This window comes from Triturus cristatus, chromosome 7, assembly GCF_964204655.1.
Source record: "Triturus cristatus chromosome 7, aTriCri1.1, whole genome shotgun sequence".
In the NCBI taxonomy this organism is placed as follows: Eukaryota; Metazoa; Chordata; class Amphibia; order Caudata; family Salamandridae; genus Triturus; species Triturus cristatus.
The window spans coordinates 1,686,493,796-1,686,519,233 of record NC_140590.1 but is presented as its reverse complement, the minus strand read 5'-3'; the positions used below and the strand labels follow the sequence as shown (position 1 = coordinate 1,686,519,233).

Below are 25,438 nucleotides of genomic sequence, written 5' to 3'. Positions count from 1 at the left end.
CTGTAAATGTTTTTAGCCATCTTTAATCACCACGTCTGCACTTTTTATTGAAAAAGTAATATCTCTTTATTTTTGTAGATGTTCTTATTTCTCCTGACTACACTCTGACTTCACATAATATTGTAATGATTTTTTAAAATATTTATTATTTTGTTTTATAGATAACAACATACATATAGACAAGAGCCCATCGTAACATGTTCCTTGACCACCACATTGACGCTGGGACCCGGGCCCGATACAATTGCAGAATCAATGTTCGCCTCGTCATTGCCCGCTTTCCAATACCTCACCCCTCCTCCCCTGCTCCCTATCTCCAATGTCTGTGAAAACTGGCCGTGCGACCTTCGCCTCCTTGCCTATTGTAATGATTTTAAGTAATGAAACAATAAATCTCTGTCTCTGTACGACGAGTTAAGTTACTTGCATTAGAGTAGTAATGGAATGTCTAAGAGAATTTGTGCATGACATACAGCACTATTCGTCAACTATTCTATATTATACTAAAACAGGGGTTCCCAAACCTTTTAGAAGTACGACCTACTTTTTAGAACAACAATATTTTGTGACACAACTAAGTTTAATGGACATGAGGGGGGCGTTTTTTGAATGTAACTAAAGCATCGTGAGGTAGTGCACTGTCATTTACAGACAGCACATTTTCTATTGAAGTGGCCACTAGCTTTGCACAGACATAGTGTTTTACTGATAAAAATATATAGCGCACAAATGATAATGTGTGGAAATCGGGTTTCTGTGAACATTTATCATTTGTGCATCACCAAGTCAAGTGTCTTGATTTGTTTTCTTTCTATTAAAATCTATGTTTCCAGGACATTTAAGGATTTCAAAAAAGTGCTTAATTTCCTAACTGCTGAATGAATACAGTTAATTTATTGGTATCTATATGTTGAAAAAAACCAAATCCAGAAGGACTGTCAAATAATTTGCTTAAAAAGCTCCCCTCACATTGAAATTAGAGAAAGTAAACACCAATCTCATAAGCAGCAATTTGTCAGAAGACATTTAGGGCTGCCAGATTTGTTGGGGAGAGCAGTGGCAGTCTTCCAACCGCCCTATTATGACCAGGGCAGTCAGGCCGCCCTGGGACCACCGCAAACGCGGCAGGGATCATAGATCCCTGGCAGTGGCACAGCAGTCTTGAGGCCGCAATATACTTGGCAGGGCTGCTGCGGCCCCAGCAAGCATATTACAAGTTTCCTCACCTTCCACACTTTTTGTGGCTGTGCGACCACCATGAAAATTGTGGTGGTGATGAAACAAAGGGGGCCAAACATGGCCCCCTGGTTACTCTGCACTATGGTGTGCATGCAGGGGGCCAAATGATGTGCCCCCCTGTCTGCATGCATCCCCATGTTCCTGCATGAAATGAAATGCACAACATTGTGCATTTCGGACTGTGCAGGAACATGCTTTGACATTCCCATTGCGTTACCTATTTTAAAGGGACCGCCGTGGGAACGCCAAAGAACTGCCCACCAGTGACTCAAAAGTCATAGTCTGGTGGGCAGTCTGTTTTGGCTTTGGCGGTGTGGAAGCATGGGAGGAGCGTGGCGGCCTCGCTCCCACACTGCCAAAGTCATATTAAAGACCCGTGGTCTGTCATTTGACCTCTGTCTTTGAAGCACTAAATGTGAAAGATAAACACAGAATTTAAAGGCATCTTTATTTATTGCTCGCACTTTTGTGACCCACCAAGATTCGGCTGGCGACCCACAGTTTGGCAAACACTGTACTGAGACATTGGGAGATGTGCTTGTTTGCGCATTACGTAGAAAGGACACACTGACTATCCTCTACTGCAATGTTATGTAACAAGTATGTTTAAAATGGCAAATACTTTACTTGGGGATATGGATCACCCTGCTCCCGGATTTGTGCTGGTCTCTCAATGTCACCCCTATGGTCAAAAAGGCCAAAGAAGACCTTCAGAAGTGGAAGGCATTACCCCTTAACCCCCTAGGTAGGGTCGCTTTATTTAAAATGATGATCCTTCCCAGATTCCGTTATGTCCTTCAAAACACTCCCTTCTGTTTTTCCAGGTCCTGGTTTAGGGAACTAGATAGCCTATTGACTAAATTACTGTGGTGGGGGGGGACGGGTGCGTTTGGCTCTGTCTGTGTGCCGGGTTCCATCCTTCGACAGGGGTATGGGGTTGACACACTTGTATTTATATTTCCTAGCAACACGTCTCCTAGTGGTCCATGATTGGTTTCATGGGGGATGGTCTGACCCAGCCTACCGGCTAGAGTTGAGCGTACTGGGCCTTCCCAGGATCCAAACCATGATGTATGGGGGAACTCTCTCATCGCAGATACCAGACGTGACTCGGTCCGTACTGTTGGCTTGGCGTGTCTCATTATGTCATACGGGATTGTTGGGTACACTGACACAATGCACACCCATGTGGCACGGGACCTGGCTTCGGGAGACGAGTGGCCTGCGGGGATTCGGAGCCTGGGACCTGATAGGTATCACACAACTTGGGGACGTTTGGGCCAGAGGTCACATGCTCTCCTTCCAGGAACTGCAAACCCGCTACTCCCTGCACTCCTCCCAATTTTATAAGTACCTACAACTAAGGCATGCTCTTCGGACACACATCACCGCTGGCACCCGGCTCCCGGAATACAGCCCCACCGAGGCCCAGACTATGTTGGGGGATCTGGGTAAGGGAGGCAATACCCCCACCTCCCTGGACAAGCTGAGGGACCAATGGATACAATGGGTGGGCCCTTTAGATGAGGTAGATTGGCGGGATGCCCTTATGTCACCCAAGACAATCACTGCCTCCGCCAAACTTAGGTTAGTTCAACTATATTTTTTGCACACTGCCTACCTCACTCCACTGCGCCTCCATCGCGCGTGTTTGCGACCCGATGCGTCGTGCTCAAGGTGTGGCTTGGCACCAGGGGATTTCTTCCATGTGATCTGGTCCTATGCTAAACTAGACAATTTCTGGGGGGGCATTGAGGAGGAGCTCACAGAAGTCCTTGGGTGGGAGGTTCCTCACGATCCAAAACACTCAATTTTAAGGATCACAGATGGGTTAGACGGTACCAGAAACGAAAAGATTTTCTTCAACACGGCTATGATTGTTGCCAAGCTTGATATAGCGGCGGCATGTAAATGCCCTGACCCACCGACCCTGGAGAGGTGGCTTTAGGGAGTGGACTGGTGCGCGACCCAAGAAAGGGCCCTGTACATGGCACGTAGCTGCCCTAAGGAATATCGTAGAATATGGGGTAAATGGCTGGGTACTGTTGGGGACTTTGACTGAGTGGCTAAACCGCCTTATTGACTTGCACTGCTGGAATGGTGTTTGGAAGATATCTTATTTGTATGGATGTAATACATTTGTGGTCCTCCGTGTCAATGCTGACCTGCTTATATGTTCTGAAATTAATAAAATTGATTATCAAAAAAAAAAAGTAAATAATGTTTGAAAAAGAGCCAAAGAATTTCTAAAAAAAAATGATGAGCAGAATGTATTTTAATTCATAGTGTATGCTTACACTGACTACATTTTTAATGTGTCAAACAGCTGGCGATGTCCAAGCACCAGCAATGTCAGGCAGCGTAACAGCGACTTGACACAAAAAGAAATGTTTTCCGACTGCTCTTAAATTGTTCAAGCTTGTTGATGTCTCATTTCCCTGGGAGGAGCATTTCATCTCTTTGCTTCCAAAACCTAAAGCAATTTCTCCTTTACGATGCTTCTCTTAATTCGAGGTGCTTCCAACAAATGCTTGTCCAAGAACAAAAGGGGAATAAAAAGAAAATGTGGCTTGAGCTTATCCTTCCAGTGTGGCAGATCGCCCTACTTAATCACTTTAAAAATGAGCTTCCCTTGCTCCTTAACCGCGCGCAGGTGGAGTCTAGGTAATGTTGGGATTCCAGGATCCTGTGTCGGAGTTCCCACCACTTCTGCAGCTAAATTCAGATTTTTCTAAAAATGATCAGGGTCTTCTTGGTTTCACCATCAGACGGGGTACAGTAGTAAACTGATCTAGACCCCAGCATGGCTCTCGCTGTGGTCACACTGCCCATCTCAGGTGACATGGCCACGGAGGGCTGTAGTGCCACAACCGCGAGTCTTAGTTAACTGGTTTGTCTGGACTTCCAACTTTGAACACACAATAACCCCAGGGGCCTTCGCCTCTTGAGCCAGACTGAGGTTTACTTCTGCCCCCGGCCAGGCAAACACTTGTGGGGTTCACTCATTTTGTTTGTAGACTCCTGAGAGCCCTCCAATAACAGTGCCATTTTGTAAGCTTTGACTTTAACCACCTCTGCTTCATCCACACCTGAGTCGCTTCCATCGGCTGGGGAGAGGACCTAATCATCTGAATCAAAAACAGTCTTCGGTGGGAGCGTCTGCGTAGATCTGAAAATATACCCACCCCTCAACCGTACCTGCGAACCATCAAGAGGGGACTCCGTGTAGATGTTAAAAACTGTGAAAATAAGGGGTATCCCTAGGGGCCGCTCCTTTCTAGTTCCTCCAAGAAAACCAGCACCCCATCCTTTTCCACCTTCGATATTTTGGGAAAAAAGCAATTTAAAACATTTAAGTTAGGCTGGGACACCTTTGCCACTTCTTCCAGGCGGCTGGTAAGTTCACCATGGTCAGTGGTATTAAGAGCATCAGGGAAGACAAGGAGACCCTTTAGTGCTCCGAAAGCTGTTTCAACCTCAGACTCGCTTGTGTCCTTCGGAGTGGATCCTTTAATGCAACAGGGTCTAAAACCTAACTGCAGATATAAGATGTTGTTCTCTTCTGGGTGTTGAATCAGATCTTTACTCAACACCTTTTCCTTTCCAGGATTTTACTAAGGAAAGGGGTCCCAGCTTTAGGAGGGAAGCGATTGTGCCACAGCTGAGCCGGGGGAGTGGGGGCATGAGGGGGGCTTTCAGGAGGGGATAGAACCAGGAAGAAACTTTAACACACTGCATTCAGTGAAGAAGTGAATGCAACAAGTGCCTGGTGTACTCTCCTGACGAGGATGGACATGGGTCACCGGGACGCTGTACGGCATTCATGACCCCAGTGGTGTTCTCAACATAAAGTGGTACCAATGCATTGGAGTCCCTAGAATTCATGGGTGCTGGTACCACCAGGCCCTGGCCTCCCCACTTCCACCATCTCAAGGGCCGTTTCTACCATTAGGCAAGACTAGGCGGCCGCCTAGGGTGGCAAAAGGGGGTGGGCGCCAAAAAACATGAGTTTGGGAATATCTAATGCATTAATTCTTTTAGCCTGGATGACAGGGGGAGAGAGTGATGGTAGTAAAAGGGAGGGGGCGGCATTTTTCAATTCTTGCCTAGGGCAGCAAAAAACCTAGAAACGGATCCGACCATCTCTCTAAACCATTGGTCTTCAAACATTTTAATGCTGCCCCCCCCACCCTCAGCAAAGAAATTAAATTCATCAGGCCACCCTCAGATTTTTCACAATTATTCTATTAATGTTTAAACATCTGAACTTATTAAAACACAAGACATATTTAAACATTGCATTTAAGTTCTGTTACCATTTTTCCCAGCTAGGATATAAATGACAAAAGAAGCTAGTGATGGCCCATTACAGTGCGGCTTACAGCCCCTCATTTTTCCACACAAAGCACTGCTATCAGCATAATGCTTCTTTTGGCCAGAGCCTGGTGCCCCCCTGGGATCACTTGAGACCCCCTTAGGTGGCCCGGCCCCAAGTTTGAAGACCCCTGCTCTAATCTCACAAACATTTGCATGGTCCGGGCAGACAGTGCTGCCCGTGAAGCATATGAGTTGTGTATTTCTTTGTTTGTCTAAGGACATCAAAGACTTCTGTCGCCCCTGGGGGGAAATATTGACGCACTATTTTCTTGTGATTTCAATTATGATTATTATTCAGCAGCTTGTGACGCGCAATGGTTACTCCATTCAGGAGTGACCCCGCGCTGAATCCCATGCCTCTCACCTTTGTGTAATGGTTGATGGTCTCTTTATTCGCTTTCAGCTTCGAATTTAACATTTCTTTATTTTTTTCAAATTTGTATGTATTATTTTGAAGTATAACAGCACAGATATGGAGGACACAGCTCAATTTGTTTTAATTCCTTGACAAAACATTTCTTAGAGGAGCTAGCCCCATCTCGATGTGACACCTCATTTAGCAATGCAAAATAGTTGCCCAGTACCTTCCAGGATCTATATATATATATATATATATGGATTCACCTTCCACCTTCCATATACATATTTTCAACACCTTTGATGGAAAATTACAGAGAAGATGTTAGAAAAGAATATAACATTTCAGCCTCCAAATTTTCTCAAGACAAACAGGTCTTTCCAAAGACTCAAACTAACCTAAAATGTGGGTCTGTTTACTCCATTTTAGGAACACAGAAATACTTTAAATGGTGCAAAAAAATGTATGTATGCATGTAGAACTTATTAAGAACTTTTGCATGTTTATGATATGTATATGTTATTTCTTCAGCGCAAATCTAGCCAAAAGGCTGCGGAGTGCTGAACATGGCCAAATGTTTGTGGAGACGCGTGTTGCTTTTCACTTACTTCAGAAGTTCTATAAGAGAACACAGTGCAAGGGGTTTAATTAAAAAGTAGGTAAAATTAGTATTGTCTTCCTCATCCAAGGGTCCAAGATCATCAGGTAAAAGAAGCCAGAACAGTTCAGTGTTCAGGCCTCAGAGAAATGAGGTTGGGCTCTGCCTTCCATCTTGAATGTACTGAGTTGTCAATCCCCCTGCACTCAGAGTGGCCTCTGTTCATGTCTGACCCGAGTGAACGTTTTAGGGTATATATGTGTGGAGAAGTGGGGTGCCGTGTCCTATTAGGCATATCATGGGGAGAAGGGGGAGCCAGTCTTTGTCTGTGTTTGTGCCTTCATCCCAGCAGGCATTGCTGACTGAGCAGATGCCTTTTACGTTGTACATTTAGATCTGTTAATGATGCTAAGGGAGTCTCCAGCCCTATTTGTGTGAGCCTGCAGGTGTATTCTGTTTGTATTCCACTGAGGCCCATGCCACCTTTTGCTGTTGGAATATATAATCTAAAAATGCACTATTTGCTTGTAAATTGATTTGAAGCTGCTCTTAAAAAACTCTTCAAAATAATGTTTCACTTAATCAATATTCTTCGTCAGTTTTTACTCTGTAAGCTTTGTGGTGGCTCCATCTTCATCACACTTAAGTATTTATAGACTCCTTCCGGCCAAGAAGTTAATTCTGTGCTCTGCGTCCAATTCGATGTTCTAAGAATGTTTCTTTCCATCTTTTTTGAGTATTAGTTTTGCACATTTTTCAAGGTCAAAATGTACCTTAGTATGTGCATAAACATATTTATTAAAAAATCACAGAATTTCATTGAAAATTCACAGACTTGTTTTTAAAAAGGCACACTTATTTTTAAAATGAACAAGCATATCTTTAAAAAGCACAAACCATATTTTCAAATGCCAAAGAGGTCTTATGAATTACTTGCAGGGTGCTTTAAAAAAAAAGGTGTATTGAATTTCTCTAAAGCGCATGCTGAAACATTTCCTTCAAAAAAACACAAAACTATATTTTCAGGATTGAGCTGTAAGCTTTCAAAATGGGCATAGTTTAAAATACAGATAGGGGTTTAATAGAACTTTAAAATACACTGACATCTATGTTTTAAATAAACACATATCACTTACAAAAAGCCCAGGATTCTGCAAAAAATTCACTGACAGACTTCTCTGTCACTTAAATAAAAAGAAAAATGTGTTTTTCTACATATTGCACAGACCTTTTTTAAGAAAGTCTGAATTTCTTCTGCGGATTTAGTAAGAGTTTTAGATGTGGCTAAATTAGATGAAACTACATTTTCCAGGCACTTTAATTGGGTTAATGCACTGTTTTTTAAGCCCACCGACTATGTAGAAACTTCAATGAGCCAAAAAGCGGGACACAAAAGCAATTTGGCCTCCATTCCTGGTGTCCATTGCTATCTGGAGGTAATACCACCCAGAAAAATACGGATACTCTGGGTTTGGTTTATCCCGATGACCTGTTACCTCCTTATTCTGTTTTCCTGTCTCGGAGTGTGGTATTCCCAATACCCCCATGATATTCTGACGTTTCCCACGACCAGACCTACAAGACTCATAATATTGATGGTTATGGACTAAATGTTACTTCTTATTTCCTTGTCTATGTATTTATAGTTCTTTACATTTTGCTCATATATTTTGCTTTTCCTTTTTGTACGAATGTAATAATGCATAGTGTTTCCACTTACATCCCCTTTAAAGCGCTCTGATACCCTTAGGTCTAGCCAGCGCTATATAAAACCGTTTAAATAAATAAATAAATAAATGAATAAAATTGAGTTTTTTCAGTGCACCAAGAGCATCAATTTACTGGCCAAAATTTGTGCATGGAAAATGCTGTGCACACCAGTTGTGATTCCAATATAGGCACAAACTTTTGTTTACGCCCTCCGTAGAATTACCAGCCCTAATGGAATGTGTGTTTGTCTTTCTCATATGATAAATTCAGTTGATTTTAATTTCTTGACAATATTACTGTCCACAAAGAAAATGACTTCTTCTTTTTGTCAAAGGGGAGCTAACCAGATCCTGTATAAGCCCCACCACTTCTCACTGTTTATTGTTTCTGGTGCCAAGGTGCTCCCTGCTAGAGCGTCTGTGCTAATGAAGGATTTTGCGAAAACTTATAAAGTTGAGTTTTTTGGTGTTTTTATTTGTCAAATTGGAAAAAAAATGGTACTTTTGTAAGGTTTTCATCCGGCCTCTCTTGGCAGCGTGAAAATTATACATAAAAAATATATCTTTTCAGGCAGGGGCGTAGCTTGGTCAGTAAGATTTGAGGGGCGTAAGGGGAATTTCCAACAATCATGCTGGTATAACTTATTAACAAACATTATCTGAGATGCAGGATATGAGGGGACTTCAGGGGCAGTGGGAAGAGAGAGCAGCGGGGATTGTTAGTGGTACTTAAAAAAAATATTTTGTGAAATGACCAAAATTTTTTACGAACTTGAAACCAGAGAGGAGAGAGAATTTGTGTGTGTGTGTGTGTTTTATTCTGTGTGTGCATGTAAAAATCCTAGGTGAAATCCAACGAATACCTCACCATACACAGCTGAAAGCACAGTCCCAACTATGTACTAGAGAATACATTTATTAGGGGGGGGTGACACACCTGAAACACCCCCAAAGCAGTTACCCTGTTCCAGGGAACCCTTGTTTGTGTAATCCTTTGCTGTTCACGGATGCCCCTAACTAGCTGGATGGGGTCTTGAGGCGCTATTAAAAGGAAGGGGGCGGTGTGATGTCTGTTGAGAAGGAGTACCCGGATTTGGGTGAAATGTGGGAATGTTTAAAAAACACTTTTATATAAACAGCCCATCATGACACGCTCGTTTCAAATGAAGTGCTGTTGTTTCTGTCCAATAGGAGGTACCACAAAACAGCCTACAATATAGACGCGTGACCAATGCTTATTTGTTCTTAACATTTCTATTTAGTTTAAAGATTAATTCTCCCAAACCTGTAAATGTAGATGTCAAAAAATATGTTTATGGACTAAAAAAGCGAGGGATCAATTGATGAACTGTTGGAAGACATAAAATAAATGTTCTTACCTTCAGGCTGCTGCAGCGCCGTGACGTCTGCTCGCACCTGCTGCTGTCTCTAAAACACCCGACGATGTAGGGAGAAAAGTGCCATACCACATTTCTGACGAGAGGAAGCTTGCTTTTTTACCCTTTTCTGATCTTTCCTTTTTTCCTTTTTCGAGGCTTGCATTTTTTTTTTCTTTTCATATAAATGTCGTCTGAGTTAAGCGTGGCAGCAACTGCCAATCAAACACATGCGGGTAGCACCTTCTCAGAAGCAGGGCAAGCCATCTTCCTGAAGCAGATGTTTCAGTCAAAAACAATGTATACTCTGAGTGTGTGTGTGTGTATGTGTGGCTGTGTGTGTGTGTGTATATCTGTGTGGCTGTGTGTGTGTGTGTATCTGTGTTAAAGTTAGTTGTAGGGGTACCCGTCTCTTGTAGTGTGAGAGCTCTCACTGTGCGCCGGCTGTGAGTGTACAGCGCTATGATGCAATGATTCTGTGTCTATGAGTGTGGGGGTGTCTCTCTCAGGCCTGTAGGTCCCTGTGTCCAGGCTATAAGTTCACAAGTTCACAGGTGCGGTCTCTTACTTTCCAAGAGATGTATTTCTGAGCTGGATGGAGTATAATAGGTATAGAGGGTCTGTCTCTTATGGGTTAAAAGATGCCATTGTGTGCCTGTTGAGTATTAATTGAGGTGAAGGGCTTTATCTTTCCTGGGGAAGACATGTCAGTGTGTGCCCATCGAGTTAGTAGGTGTAGGGGACCTGTCTCTCGCTCATAGGGTAAGAGATAGCAAGGTGTGCCCTTTGGGTTAATAGGTGCTGGAGGCCTGTCTCTTATGGGGTCAAGAGATGTCACCGTGTGCTGGTTATGAGTCAATAGGTGTAATGGACCTGTCTCTTATGGGGAATGAGATGTCCTCATTTCCTGGTTATGACTCAGTACCTGTAGGAGATCTGTCTCTTATGGGGCAAGAAATGTCACAGTGTGATGTTTATGAGTCTATAGGTGTAGTGGAACTGTCTCTTATGGGGCAAGAGATCTCACCGTGTGCTGTTTGTGAGTCAATGGATTAGGGAACATGTTTCTTATGGGGTAAGAGATGTGATCGTTTGCTCTTCATGAGTCAACAGATGTAGTGGACCTGTCTCTTTTGGGGAAAGAGATGTCACCATGAGCTGTTTATGAGTCTACAGGTGTAATGGACCTGTCTCAGGGGCGCAACTAGACCCGAACTTCGGGTGGTGGTGGGGAGGCTAAGACTCCCAGCCAGGTCCGGCCCTAGCACTGGTTGTACACGGTGCAACAGTCTTTTTTGGCGCCCCTTCCCCATTTCCTCCTTCTCCATGAATTCCCTCACTACCACTCGCCAACAATGCACCTCATCGCTCTATAGCCCTTTTCTAACAAACATTTTTTTTTTATAGGGATACCCGTAGTTTCCTCACGCTCAGTTCTGTGATCTGCAAGGTACACGCTCTTTGTAGCAGGCACATTAACCCTCTGAGCTGTGTGGGTGACAGGAGTGCCCATGTGAGTGCACGGTGAGCAATGCGACAGTGTGAGAGAAGGGTGAGAGGAGTGAGTGCAGGGTGAATGACATGACCATTTGAATTTGGGCGCGGATGTAAGTGCAGAGTGGGACGAATGAATGCATGGTTAGTGATGGGCTTGTTTGAGTGAGATTACAGAGTGAGCAGTGAGGAGGACAGGTGAGTGAAGTGTCACATGAGTGCAGGGTGAGTAGTGTGCTCGTGTGACTGCAGGGTGAGGTGCAGGGTGAACAGCACAAGTGCATTGTGAGTGCAGAGTGATCACGGTGAGTGCAGAGTGAGTGGTGTGCTCATGTGACCGCAGGGTAAGTGGAGGGAGAGCGGTGTGAGTTCATGGCGAGTGGCATAAGTGTAGTGTGGTCACTGAGTGTAGGGTGAGCGGGTGAATGGTGTGATTACATGGTGATCAGGGTGAGTATATTGTGATCGCTGTGAGTGCAGAGTGAGCGGTGTGCTCATGTGACCGCAGGGTAAGTGGAAGGAGAGCGGTGTGAGTTCATGGCGAGTGGCATAAGTGTAGTGTGGTCACTGAGTGTAGGGTGAGCGTGTGAATGGTGTGATTACATGGTGATCAGGGTGAGTATATTGTGATCGCTGTGAGCGGTGTGCTCATGTGACCGCAGGGTAAGTGGAGGGAGAGCGGTGTGAGTTCATGGCGAGTGGCATAAGTGTAGTGTGGTCACTGCGTGTAGGGTCTGCGGGTGAATGGTGTGATTACATGGTGATCAGGGTGAGTATATTGTGATCGCTGTGAGTGCAGAGTGAGTGGTGTGCTCATGTGACCGCAGGGTAAGTGGAGGGAGAGCGGTGTGAGTTCATGGCGAGTGGCATAAGTGTAGTGTGGTCACTGAGTGTAGGGTGAGCGGGTGAACGGTGTCGTACATGGTGATCAGGGTGAGTATATTGTGATCGCTGTGAGTGCAGAGTGAGCGGTGTGCTCATGTGACCGCAGGGTAAGTGGAGGGAGAGCGGTGTGAGTTCATGGCGAGTGGCATAAGTGTAGTGAGTTAGTTAAATCAATGAGGACCTTGTTCCATGTTGGCGGTGAAACAAAATTAATGATCACCTGCTCAACAAAAAAGCGAAGGAGAGAGAAAGAGTGTAGAGGGGGAGGGGAGGTAGAGGGGAGGTGAAAAGAAGCAGAGAGAACTATCCCCAGTGTCAATGATCCAATCCCGAAGGGGAGGACTCAATGTAGCCTCTTGTTGGCCCTCACACACCCCGAAGGATGTCTTGCTTCATCATTGGGCTTGTTGTTGCTCCTCGTCGGGCCGGCGCTGCAATGCCCGACGGTCCCCGGTCAAAAAATGGTGATGGATCCAAAAGGTAGGTGATTGCGTGCGTGCAAAGTGTGTGAACCCCCGTCTTCACCGTGCACATCCTCCCACATAGCTAGGTCCTGAAGAAACGCCACTGACCCTCCCGGGCTAATTAGGCGTGAAACATGTCGACCTTTTTATAAGTCACACTAGCACCTTGCGCTCAATAGTGACTCCTTGACCTACCGGTCTTTTTAATTTGCCAGGGGCCCCATAACATTAAAGTAGCGCTTTTTGGACACCCCTAGGCATTTTTATTCACACATTTTGCACACACGCAATCACCTACCTTTTGGATCCATCACCATTTTTTAAGCCCACACACTCGCACTCACCTATCGGCTTTTCTCTTTAAAAGACCTCCGATAAAGAGACCCTTCGGGGGACCGTCGGGCATTGCAGCGCCGGCCCGACGAGGAGCAACAACAAGCCCAATGATGAAGCAAGACATCCTTCGGGGTGTGTGAGGGCCAACAAGAGGCTACATTGAGTCCTCCCCTTCGGGATTGGATCCTTGACACTGGGGATAGTTCTCTCTGCCTCTTTTCACCTCCCCTCTACCTCCCCTCCCCCTCTACACTCTTTCTCTCTCCTTCGCTTTTTTGTTGAGCACGTGATCATTAATTTTGTTTCACCGCCAACATGGAACAATGTCCTCATTGATTTAACTGTTATTGGTGGAGCACGGACATTGGACCACAACCAGCTCCTGGTCCCCCTTTCCTTTTTTGATTCAGTATTAGCACGGCGGCTCAGCCGAGGGACCCCTCTACCTCCCCTCCTTTCCTTTTTCTTTTTCTGCCCGACACTACACATTTGTGAACATGACGACATCTAACACGGGGGACAACTTGGGTCTCGCATTCAGCGAAGACATGGTCTCTGAAATTCTTAAAACACCATCTATACTTGACACGGACGGGAACATGGCATGTTCCAGCTCCCAAGGAGACTGGAATTCACTAACCACCCTTAAGAAAACACTGGTCAAGGTTACACTCCACGGCCAGATAATGACCGAATATCTCAGGGCCAATGCGGCCCCCAATGGCCTTATAGTACGGACAGCTCCTCACATCTTTTTAGACGATCCGATATTCAAAAGGGAATGGAGCCAGATTGCTTGGAAGTGCACTCGTGACTGGCTAATACTGATTATTAGTACAGCCAAACGCCTATCAGAAGCCCTGATTATCAAGATCAAAATCTCTGAAGATGGCTTGAAAACAGGTATCAACATATCATCTTTTAAAACACGCCTCACGGAGATCAATAGCGAGATGAATGAACACCGTGATTACCTGTTACAACAAAAAATCACAAAACTCCAGAAAGATGTCAAGAAGTTTGACAGAGAAAAAGTTTACCCTTATATCAAAGATGACTATCAAATCACAGATAACGATGCCCGCTCGGAAGACGGCTCAACATCATCTAATCATTCAGGACATTCGTCCTACAGCAACTCGAGTGAAAGGAGCTGGGGGAGAGCTACGTTACAACCGGGACTCCTCCCCCCACCCCAACATATGCCACCCGACCCTTATGGCTTCCATCATCCCACTTACCCACCTCAAGCCCCAATGTGGTACCCTGCATTCAACGGACCACAACCAGGATATGTACAGCCCGGCTACCCTCAACCATTCTTCCCAAACCCGCCACCTCCTTTTCAGTACAGAGGCAGGGGACGAGGCAGAGGGAGAAGAAGAGGTCAGAAACAGGTACAATGGCAAGACGCCGGACAACTCCAACAACAACAGCAGAGACAAACCAGGAGCATGACAAACCAAAGACCCTGATCGTCAACCTTTCCAAGAAACAGTTGAATGAAGAGGAAACCGCGACCCTTGAACTAGGCCTTGGTTTTGTTCCCACCCCTAAAGAGGATGACTTCAGGATGAATCAGGAACTACACCAACTATTTAGAAAAATACGATTACATGCGTTTTTTCAGGGGAAACCAACTCATGACAGAGATGATTCTGGACTTAGACCCCCATCCAAGTTCACACCTACCACCGCAATGGTTCCACCTGAGGTCCTCACATTCGAGAAGGCCGTACTCAAAGAGACGACTCGACTAAGAACAGGGTCATCGTACAATAACCTTCCAAATAAAACACGCCGGGCTTTGGAATCACTCAGAAGAGATGAAACGATCATCATAAAACCTGCAGACAAAGGGGGTGCCACCGTCCTCCTGGATATTACCGACTACGAAGCTGAATGTGAGAAACAACTCAGGAACACCAAATATTACCGCAAACTGAACACAGACCCGACTGAGGATTTGTCTAAGAGGATCAAGATATTGGTCAATGAGGCCAGCACGGAGGGGTGGATCTCCCCCCATGAAGCGGCCTTTCTGATCAACAATGACCCCAAGACACCATTCTTCTATATCCTCCCCAAAATACACAAGGGGGTAATCCCCCCTCCAGGAAGACCCATTGTCTCAGGTATCAACTCCCTCCTGGAACCACTGAGCCAATTCAGCGACTACTTCCTCCGTCCGCTGGTTCAAAACACCACCGCCTATCTCAAGGACACACGGGACGTCCTCAACTTAATAGAAACCATCAACAAAGATAATACGGAACCCATTGACCTACTTCTGACTCTGGATGTAGAAGCGTTATATACCAACATCCCTCAAGACGCCACCATCGAGGTTGTTGACGATCTACTCCAGAGGGCAGAACCCCTAACTAACACACCAGTGGCCTTCATCTTGGACCTGATCACACTAGCCCTGAAAGAAAATGTCTTTATGTACAAAACCTCCATCTTCCATCAGGTACAAGGTACCAGCATGGGTAGTACCAGCCGAGTCTGGCTGGTCTGTACATGGCCTCCTTCGAGAGCAGCTATGTCTTCTCAGACATAAACCCATATAAGGATAACCTCGTTACATGGAAGCGGTACATAGACGACATCCTGATCTTCTGGAAGGGCACTAGATCATCCTGCGAGACCTTCTTGGAATGGGTCAACCAACTGAACCCACATCTCCGATTCACAGGAACTATGAGCGAAACCTCTATCCCTTTCCTGGATCTCAAGATCATCCTGGAGGATGGTGCCCTGAGGACAACACTACACAAGAAGCCCACGGACTGTAATAGCCTCCTTGATTTCAACAGCCACCATCCCAAGGCCCTTCGGGAGAACCTACCGTACGGTCAATACTTGCATATACGACGCAACTGCACAACTAGTCAGGACTATGAGACCGAAGCAAACCACCTTGAAAAAAACCTCTTGGATAGACACTACCCCAAGAGGGTTGCCAGACACGCAAGAAAAAGAGCCCGTAACAACCACAGGGAGACACTACTGGAAACTAGAATCAAGGTACCCAGCGAGTCTATCACATGTGTTACCACGTTCACACCCCGGTCCAACAGGATTAAACAAATCATCAAACGTAATTGGAAGATCTTGAATACTGACACACTGGAACTGGAACAACCACGGTTTGCGTTCAAAAGAACCTCTAACCTACGTGACAGACTGGTCAACACGCGACCATTACAAAGAAGACCGGATCCACCAAATACCACGCTGTGGCACCTACCCCCGGTGACAGGCCACTACCCATGTGGGAACTGCCACGCCTGCTCCACCACAACTCACAGTAAACAACTAACCCTCGAGAACTTCATCTGGGAACAACGAGGACATAACAATTGTAACACTAAGAACTGCGTCTACCTTATCACATGCCCATGTGGTCTTAGGTATGTCGGCATGACCTCACGACCTACACCAAGGGTAAGTGGAGGGAGAGCGGTGTGAGTTCATGGCGAGTGGCATAAGTGTAGTGTGGTCACTGAGTGTAGGGTGAGCGGGTGAATGGTGTCGTACATGGTGATCAGGGTGAGTATATTGTGATCGCTGTGAGTGCAGGGTGAGTGTGAAAGTGAAGGGCGAGAGTGAGTTGTCAGAATGCAGAGTGCATTCCCAGACATTTGAAGTAACTCAGCAAGTTATTGAGGGCTAGCGTAGGGTTTCAGATATAAGTTAAACTATTGCTATTATTGCCTTATTCAGGGTCCAGTGAACGAGGGTAGTGCCAGAAATAAATATTGTGCTCATCCTGCAATAAACTTCCAGTCCTGTGATTAGGGTTGCCAGCTCATTATATTGATGTCCCAGACGGTACAAAAATAAGCAGTCACCTAAAGTCTACTTTCAACACTTATCTGTGCATACTTGGAACAGCAAATATAAATAGAAAGCATTTTTAATTGTGTTCTAGGACTATCTTAATGATCCATGACTGATAATTAAAGGGAAGAAAGAAAGAAAAGTCACATTACAAATGAATACATATTATTTTATATATAACCCAATTCAGTGTCAAGACGAGGCGTTTGCAGGCTCTTTAAACAATAAATGGTAGAAATGTTTCTTTTGATAACCCTACTTTATATTCCTTTTCATGAAATGCACTCTCATACTACTGAAATGCATTCCCACACTACGGCAGTAAAAGCCAAATACAAATGTAAGTAATAGGCAGAGTGGGGGCCCAGGGGGTACTGGGGGTACTGGAACCAGAAGAAAAAAAAGCGAAGCCTCGGTAACCAGTTTACAAAGATATATAAATATGCAAATGGGCTTCAAAGACCTGTGAAAAGCTCGGGTGTGCCGGAAATTAGACTCCAGGCCCCGCAAGCTGAGCCTGCAGCAGCTCGAGCTGACCCAGCCCAGGCTGAGACACACGATGGGGGGTGGGGGGAAGAATCCCTTTTAGCCCAATGGGCGTTGCGCGCCTGACCTGTCTATTATGGAGTAAGAGATGTTATCATTTCCTGGTTATGAGTCAGTACCTGTAGGAGATCTGTCTCTTATGGGGCAAGAAATGTCACCGTGTGATGTTTATGAGGAAATAGATTAGGGAACATGTTTTTTATGGGGTAAGAGATGTGATCATTTGCTGGTTATGAGTCAGTACTAGTAGGATCCTGTCTCTTAAGGGGTGGGATGTGTCACTGGGTGCTGGTTATGAGCCCAGAAGTGTAGAGGAACTCTCTTTTATGGGCGAAGAGTTGTCACCATGTTCTGGTTATGAGTTCATAGTTGTAGGAGACCTCTCGTCTATGCTGACTATGAGTCAATAGGTGTAGGGGACCTGTCCCTAATTGGGTAAAAGATGTCACCCTATCTAGGGCGGTTGAGACACAAGCTTATCTAGTTTCAGGTGAAGAGCAGTGAGAACCACTTAGCCCAGATGGAAGCTACAAAGAGGATTTCACTTTCTGCTCCCACTGGGCGCACATGAGCTTTAATTGTTCTCTCTGCATATGACTATGCAGAGGCCTAAGTTGATCCCAATCTATGGTCCCATATTATTAGTAGAATATTGACCCAGTTACCAATAATGATGCTGATACCAGTATCCTTCCACAGATTCTGGACATGAAAGGCCCTTTTCCACATGCAATGTTCTCTCACATTCATCCATACGCACAGCTCGTATATGGGCTCCCAGCAGAGTGGGTAATGCCAGCCTGAACTTAGCCCAGCTACTAGTTCAGCGAGCTTCCTATATCAAGTGCTTCATGTGCCTCCAAAGGTGTAGATTTACAGGGGGCGGACAGGGTCCAGATAGTGCTTAATTTGCGCCTGTGGTTTCCGGTGCTCGGCACCAGCACTTAATTGTCACCACCAGCAATTATGACAGTCTGCCACATGGTGGTGCTGTTTAATTTGAGAAGAGCTCAGCAACAGTTCTTTAATAATCGAATAAATAAATATATTCAGAATAACTAAAACCTGACATCCATGCCATTTTTATAGCTTTGAGTGACCTGGAATAGTCAGAATTATCACTCTTGTAGGAGTTTGATAGTAGTAGTAGTGTTGATTGTGTCATTGGCAACGCTGGGAGAAGCACTGGGTGGTGCAAGCTGCAGTGGCCTCTGGCACTTCTGTTTTTTACAAACTAAGCACTGGGTACAGGGTACAATTTACCAGAGAACCACAGAACTACCTGTCATGTGGTGGTGACATAATTCATGGCAGAGGAATCAGTTGCGTGCATGACTGCTGGCCTGGAGCTCTAAGAACCCTGGCATGGGACAGGGCCCGAAAACTTCAAAAATAGAATTGTGCGGCTGATATAACAGTATTAAAATCCAGCCACTCCAGGCATCACTAGAAACAATTTTTGAGCTTGCTATGGAGCACCACATGAGTGTATATCACATTGCAACCACTCACAGATCTGCCAGGCCATGTCCTCACTGCACTGATGGGGCGAAAGCTCTGGATGATTTTTATTGTTCGCCACTGAACTTGATCAGTGGGTACAGAGGAGCAGCTCAGGGCTTGTGGTGCAGCCAGTGACTGTGAACCTACAAGGGTGAGAAGTGAGCTCTGGTTAACACTGTTTGAGTCAGGACATAAAAAGTGATGCTGCTCGCTTCTCAAGACCACAGGACATTGGCAGAGGCCCCCCAGCCTTTGGCTTGGGGTCAAGAGAGAACATTATTGGTCATCATGCCATTTATCACCCGCCTGATGACTGCCCTTCTTTTTTGGAGGAACTCACCGACTTCATCAGCAACCAACGCTCTCAAAGCGACAGACAGACACATTTTCCTGGGAGACTTTAATCTTCACTGGGGCTCTGGAAGACTCTGCTGCCACTAGGCTTGCCACTTTTATCTCAGCGAATGATCTTTTGCAACACTGCACTGAAACAGCACACTCTAAGGGCTCAATTCTGGACCTTGTTATATCTAAAGCAGACATGCTTACTATTGCTATCCCTATTCAAGTAGACTGGTCTGACCACTTCCTCATCCCCTTTTGTCTTCACCTATCACACTCTATAACTCTTAGCCAACCTAAAAGGACTACCTGGTTTCCTAACACCAAAAACATTGACCTTGACACTCTTTGTGATTCTGCTATGCTATCACTTCCAAGGTTAGACCCTAACTTGGATGTCAATGATCTCACCTCCCAATGCCTCTCAGTCCTTGCAGTCAAAATTGATAATGTCGCTCAACTTCAAAGCAATAGGAAAAGCCCTATTCCCTCAGCATCATGGTTCAATAAATCCCTTTATGAAGAAAGGAAGAACCTGAGAATCCTGGAGAAACAATGGAGACAATCTCTCTCCACCACTAATCTTTCTATTCTACGTTCAGCAAGATCAGAATACCACAAACACATCTTCCATGAAAAAGCATCACACTTCAGAACCCTCCTCGACTCAGCCCAAAACAGACCCAAAAAACCTATTTGACCTCATCAAAAATCCAAACTGCTCTCCTTCAATCACCAAGCCTGATGATTCTCCAAAGAAAGCTAGTTGATTTTACTTCTGAACGGTATTCATTTCCTGACTCGAGGAGTACAGCATGGATCCCCCGGACTGCACCTGGGATGCCTAATGAGATGCCCTGGGTGATTAATTCCCCATTTTTTTTATTCATTCAACACTGCAACCTTCTAACATATTCGCCTCACAGCTGAATTAATGCGGATCGCTGCCAGTGGGGCTGTAATCCTGACTTCACCGCGTCATAGGTTGTTCCTCCCTACCCCCCGTCCTGAGGAAGACCTGCCTGCAGAGGAATTAAACTACCCTCCATACGTCAGGGTCGAAACGTCAATGCTCTCCCCCAGAGGGCCTGTACCTAACTTCACCTTAACCCTGCCTCTTCACAGATTAATAAACTCTGTACGCTACCAGGAAGACAGCAAACACTCATAAATCCACGAGAGACAGGCCCAATTGTCAGACTGGTGTTATTGTAAACCACGATCAGTTTACTAAGGACATTACTAAGTGAAATTGATTGTTTAAATTTATCCGTTAAATTCCCTCCCTATACATCTGTTCTAATTCACGAGCACTCTTCTTCCTCACACTCCCCTTGGAACAACCCTTTCTTCTGTTTTGAAGCATTATTTACAGTGATCCGTTATAATGACTGTGGAATTAAACAGTCACTATTGGAGCTATATTTGGTGCTTGTGTGTCATTTTGAGGATATATATTTAATTGTATTGACAATGAAGTGGAGTACATTTAGGATGCAATTTGATCTCTATGTGTACCATGCATATAAATTTTGACTTAATGAATACCGTTCAGAAGTAGACTCAACTAGAAACAGTCTAGGACCATTGTTTTCTATACTGAACATTACCAAGGTCCGTGGACTATTATGGGTCACCCCATTATTTCATAATCGGTCTCCAAAGAAAGCATCGGAATTCGCTATATTCTTTGATGAAAAAGTTAAAGCACTGTTTATTTATTTATTTTATTTATAAAGTTTTATATAGCGCGAACAAGATCCCGAGGGATAACAGAGCGCTTTACAATAGGATGAAAGAGAGGACATGAATGCAATTTTAAGCATCAATTGGGAAAAAGAAAATAATACAATAAACAGGTGTAAGCGAACAGCGAAGGGGGTAATAATATGCAGTAATGCAATATCGAACTCCAATTGGGAAAAAGAAGATAATACAATAACCAGATGTAAGCGAACAACGAAGGGGGTTAATAATATGCAGTAAAGGGGCGCTGTATCAAATGGAAGTACAATGGTAATAGGAACAAAGTCAACAATCAAGTGGGCCTAGTCCTCTTAAGGTAAGAATTTACTCATTAGGAATCTTTTGGCTTCCAATTTGAACGCCGTCGTCGAGGAGAGTCTACGTACTTCCGGTGGAACAGAGTTCCATATCTTTGGGGCAGCTCCGGAGAAGGCACGGTGACAAGTTCTCTTTTTGCTAAGGACGAGTGGTTTCAAAAGGAAAGTAGTGGCGCTTCTAGATGCTCTCCCCCCACAGGATAGTTCAAGTTTTTGCGCCAGGTACCTGGGAGTATTGAAGTGAAGGGCTTTGTGCACCAGAACTGCAATTTTTAACTGAATTCGTGCTTCATAGGGTAGCCAATTGAGAGATTTTAGTACTGGAGATATGTGCTCATTTCTTTTGGAGCCAGTGACCAGTCTAGCCGCAGTGTTCAGTGAGGCCCTTAGGGGAGCCAAGGCGTATTTGGGAAGGCCACAGAGGGTAGCACTGCCATAGTCTAGCCTCGGCAGGACAAGCGCTTGGATCACCTGCTTGAAATCATTTTGTGGTAGGAAAGGTTTGATAATTCTAAGAGTCTTCATCAAGTGGTTGGCTCCCTTACATACATTGTTGATATGACTTTTTATATTCAGGTGCTTGTCCACTGTGACTTCGAGAGATTTGGCTGAGTCTATGATGATCGGAGTGCAGTTGAGAGCGGTGAGGTGAGTCAGCCAGAGATTTAGGTTGGGGATGTGGTTCTGTGGGGAGATGAGCAGGAATTTCGTTTTGGAGGTGTTGAGCAGGAGATGGTTCTTGGTTAACCAATTTTGCGTGGACGTTAGGATAGTGTTGAGTGAGATGATGTTTTCCGGGGATGAGATTTTCAAATAGAGTTGTGTATCATCAGCATACATGTGGAAGAGAATGTTCGTGGAATTTAGAGAGTTAGCTAGAGGTTCCAAGAAAAGGTTGAAGAGGATAGGAGAAAGGGCGGACCCTTGGGGGACCCCATAATTACTGGAGAGGGCTGGGAAAGAGAGTGATTTGCCTTGACTCTTTGTGATCTGTGATGAAGGAAGGATGAGAACCATTGCAGCACCAGATCCAAGAAACCCATTCTGTTTTGCAGGATTGATAGGAGGTTGTCAAGATTGACCGTGTCGAATGCTGAGGAAAGGTCAAGGAGGATCAGGAGACAGGAATCGTTTTGGTCAAGCATTTTCAGAATGTCATCCATAACTTGTGTGAGGGCTGATTCGGTGCTATGCCCCTTTCGAAAACCGGATTGATGCTGGTCTAAGAGTTGGTAATTCTCTATGTGAGCACAGAGTTCGGATAGTACATATGTTTCTAGGAGTTTCACTAGGGTGGGGATGTTGGAAATGGGGCGGAAGTTGTTGAGATCAGATTTGTCAGCGTTGTTTTTTTTTGTATAGGTGATACCTGGGCTGCTTTTAGTTAATCAAAGGATCATGCCCTGTGATAAGGAGGCGTTAACAATCCTTGTCCAGGTGGGGATGAGTGCATTCTTAATCTCTTTGAAGATGGCCGAAGGCAGCGGGTAACCGAAGTGGTTGGAAAGGTTGATTGTCTGAAGAATTATGTGGATTTCTTTTTCACTGAATGGGGTAAAGGTGCCCCATGACGCATTATTCTTGGTGTTCTTGAAGGTCGAGTTGTTGGATCAGGTAATTCATCCTACCCCCTAGACGAGCGCAAATCCTTTGTCATTTGGCAGATCTTTGACCTCATCTCTGAAGATACCCTCCTCAAATGCATCCTCAAAACAAAAACCTCTAACTATTCATTTGACCCCATCCCTAGTGACATTGCCATTGATTTCTACACCCATACTCTTTCCGATTGGACAAGTCTGGTTAACCTCTTCCTCAGCCAAGGCTCCCTTCCTGCTGCCCTTAAAACAGGACAGGCAACCCAACTTCTTAAAAAACCTTCCGCTGATGCGAACGACCTCAACAATTTCCGCCCCATCACTAACCTCCCATTTCTAGCGAAAGCCACAGAAAGATGTGTAGCAAAACAACTTTCCCTACATATTAAGGATAATAATCTTCTTGACAATTTCCAGTCTGGTTTAATTCAAAACTGCAGCACTGAAACAGCCCTGTTGCAAGTGATCGACGATCAGGGCCGGCTTTAGCACTGGTGGCGCCCTGTGCGACAATGTCTGGTTGCGCCCCCCCCCCAATGACCACCTCCGCCACAGATTACCACACTACCACCATTTGACAGTGCTCCTCAAGTCTCAATAACCACTGTCTCTTAGATTAATTTCATTTCATAGTGCGACTCATACCAGTTTAAGGTGTCAAAACATCACACACACATTGCACAGAGACAATCATACATGTGTAAATGCGTGTATAGGAAATGTTACAAAAGACAAAGGCCTACAAGGTGTAGGAGTAAAATGTCATCCATTCTGGTAGGCAGTATAGTTTGAGTCCTTGGTCTGGAAAAACATACATTCAAAATTTAAAAATGTTACACCAATGTTGGGGGTTTTCCTAAATAATAAGAATTGATTTCTCCATAAAGGAACCCTTTTTGCAAATTAGAATAACAAGAGACTAGCAAAAAACTCACATATCTCTTAACACATTCCTTGCAGTTTGCATGGAGCTCTTTGATGACAGTTAATATATTAGGATTTTAACTTATACAAGTAACAACAGGGTCTCTCTGACAAAAGCGGTAACCCATTGACCAATTTATATTTTATGCACTTTGTGATCTGAATGGGACATGTTATTTGCAGCATACATATTAACCCTCTGCACTACGAGTCAACATTTCTTAGACAAAGCTCCAGTCTCTCTCCAGGAAGAAAATCAATCAGATGAGTTATCTTGACATTTTTATTGCTAGAGCTAAGAACGTGGCACCAGCTGCCTCTAAAACAATAAACATGGCGCCCCCACCCTAAGTCAGCTTGCGGGGCGATGGCACCGATGGCACCGCCCTGTCGAAGATGCGCTGCGTGTACTCGATGTGGGGGAGTCTTGTCTTCTGATTCTTCTAGACCTTTCTGCAGTCTTTGACACTGTTAATCACAACACTCTCCTTAATACTCTTCAACAGAGAATGGGCTTGGAAGGCACAGTGCTTAAATGGTTTGCCTCATTCCTCTCGGACAGATCTCAAATGATCAAAATAGCTAACAGTCTTTCGTCTTCATTAGCGGTAGGTCAAGGCATCCCACAAGGTTCTATCCTTGCACCCACTTTGTTCAATCTTTATTTGCAACCATTGGGAAATCTCTTAAGTAAATCTGAGATCCTTTATCATCTCTATGCGGATGACACTCAAATCTACCTTAAGGTGTCTTTCGCACACGATATCTCAATCCTCAACTCTACTCTCAACTCTAGTCAAAACTGGATGTTAGCTCATCAACTCATTCTGAATCCTTCCAAAACTGAATTCCTCCTACTCTCTACCTCGCTCTCTCCTCCTCCTGTTCAATCTTGGATGGATCAGCTGAATTTACTCAACAATGAACCTATTGTTGTCGACAACGCAAAATCCCTTGGTGTCATACTTGACAAAAGGCTCAATCTACTCTCCCACATCAATTCCATTGCAAAGAATGCACAATACCTACTGCGCCTTCTCTGGGGGATTCAACGTTTCTTTCCAGAGCAAGACCTAAAAACTTTGGTCCAATCTCTGGTTCTCTCTAGATTGGACTATTGCAATTCTCTTCTTACTGGCCTCCCCAAATCCCACCTTTACCCTCTTAAATCCGTTCTCCATTCAGCAGCTCGTTTTGTCTTTGGGGCCAAAAGAAGTGACCACATCACACCCATTTTGTATTCTCTTTGATTGCTTCCTATTGAGGCAAGATCAATCTACAAGACTACCTGTATCACCCACAAAGCCTTGCACACTTCCTCTCCTCGATACCTGGTAAATAAACTTAACATCTCTGGCGGCTCTAGACCTTCTCGTAATGTGAAAAATGTACTGCTTGAGCCCCCCACCTTCAAAAGGGAAAGATTGATGGCTCAATCCTTCTCAATCAATGCAGTTAGAATCTGGAACTCACTTCCTCCACTGCTCCGTACCACCACCTCTACCCGGACCTTCAAAACTGACCTCAAATCTCTTCTCTTCCAAAGACACTTCCAGAACTAATACATCTCTTTTCATGCCCCGAAAGAAAGTTCTTTCAATATTGTAAATTTGTAATCTATGCCTGTACGATCTTCATCCTAATGTGTTTTTTGTTTTTTTGTGTGACTGCCATCTATTGTTTCATTTAACTTTTTCTTCTTTCTCGTTTGTGTCTGTAACATGTAAATATGTAAAATTCTCCTCTTGTAACGTACTTGGTTCTATTGTGAAGCACTTTC

The 25,438-nt window shown here is 44.7% G+C and overlaps 1 protein-coding gene across 2 annotated transcripts in view; it reads right to left on the bottom strand.

The window, feature by feature from the left end:
* The window catches only part of CD4 (CD4 molecule), a 126,427-nt gene extending 116,498 nt beyond the window's left edge, over positions 1 to 9,929 (bottom strand). The window contains exon 1 of one of the 2 annotated variants that reach the window (XM_085619838.1): positions 9,661 to 9,929. The gene's annotated coding sequence lies outside the window, so the exon portion shown is untranslated. The remainder of the gene's footprint in view (positions 1 to 9,660) is intronic. The other variant, XM_085619839.1, reaches the window with a different exon arrangement.
* Between the last annotated feature and the right edge of the window lie 15,509 nt (positions 9,930 to 25,438).